This window comes from Elephantulus edwardii, unplaced genomic scaffold (genome assembly GCF_000299155.1).
Source record: "Elephantulus edwardii isolate Elephantulus edwardi_28Jun2011 unplaced genomic scaffold, EleEdw1.0 scaffold00352, whole genome shotgun sequence".
Taxonomy (NCBI): Eukaryota; Metazoa; Chordata; class Mammalia; order Macroscelidea; family Macroscelididae; genus Elephantulus; species Elephantulus edwardii.
The window spans coordinates 373,154-374,819 of NW_006400102.1; positions in this window are offsets into that span (position 1 = coordinate 373,154).

Here is a 1,666-nt window from a genome sequence, read left to right on the forward strand (position 1 = left end):
TTAGGGCTGTTGTACATGGGGTCGCTATGAGTCGCAGACGACTCGACGGCACATAACAACAACAACAACAATGTATTAATGATACTGTTTGATAATCTCAGCATTCTGTTGATCACTTTTTTGAATGTGCACTAGTATGGAGTCTAGTTAGTTGGCAAGGCTTCCAAATTTCTTGGCATAGAGAAGTCAACATGACCAGAGCATTCAGGGCAGCATCTGTTTGCAGATATGTATCAATTGGTATTCCATCAATTACCGGAGTCTATTTTTAACCTGTGTCTTAAGTAAATCTTGAACTTCCTTCAGTACCCACTGGTTCTTGAGCATATGCTACAGTTACTAAAGTGATGTTACAATGACTATATGTATTCTTTCCATTTTTTTAATGCTTTCTACATCATTCAATACTTTATTTCTGAGATGGTGTCTAAAAGTCAGGTGGGATAGACTAAAAAAGGCATTGTTTTGGCTTTACTGTACTCTTTTTGACCTATTGTTGGATTAAGTAAATCTCTTTGATCAGGACCACTCTCATGGTGTCCTGACTTCTGTGTTATACCCTAATTCCTTTATTGTCTGATTCCATGCAAGGAATTACCAAAAGTCCAAGTACCTGAAAAAAAGTCCAAGTCTTCTGAATTTGAGATGACCTTCAGAACACATAATGATTACTGGTTGGCACAGCAAATGAAGTATTATGCTAACTGCAGTGGTCTGCATCTATATACCAGTCACCCCACAGGTTAGTCTGATAATATCAAGACTTACACCCTTGAAAACCCTATGAAGAAATTCTACTCTGTCCTACAGGTCACTATGAATTAGATGTAGTATTGGTTTCTAAACAGTTGAGCTTAAGCAATGGGGGATAAACATATCTATAAGACCCTATTCACAGTCACGTATGCACCTTAGGCCTGCTACTAACAAGGAAGTCTACAAATTGGGGGATAAACCTATCTACAAGACCCTATTCACAGTCACGTATGCACCTTAGGCCTGCTACTAACAAGGAAGCCTACAAATCCAGTAGCAGTATTTATGGGATTTCCAGAACTGAGTAACACAATACAGTTATATTTCACACAAGCTGTAAATTAGGGTATAAGCCAAAATTAGTGGTATGAAAAAAGGGTACACGATGACTTTTAAAACATGGTTTAAAATTCTTAATTCTCCTTTGGCGGTTTTTAAAAAAAAATATAAGTCTATTTCAAAGTTAATTATTTTTTTTAAAAAGTCTTTCTTTTATAGGAGAATGCTCTTGTAACCCCTTGGTTACATTAAAATGAACTATTTCAGAATTATTTTCATACCAACAATTCATTAATATTTCTTTTGCCCTGAAAACCTGGAATTTAAAAAGGCAAATTATCTTTAGAATTTTGGTTATTTGATCAGACTTTCAAGTAGCCATTTCAATTTTGCATTAAATCTCAGTAAAATGTACATGAAATTAAAATGAATTTAAAAGCCACACTACAGTTTATACTAAAAGAATAAAGATTTTTATTAAGCATTGTAAGTTGCATTCAATAGCCTTCAAATACACCACACCACAATCCATCTACAATCAATCAAACCCAACAGCAGTTCATTCTTGCACAATCCATGAGTTAGGGCAAAACTCCCTTTCAACTTACAGTAAGTTCCTATTTAGCTCTTG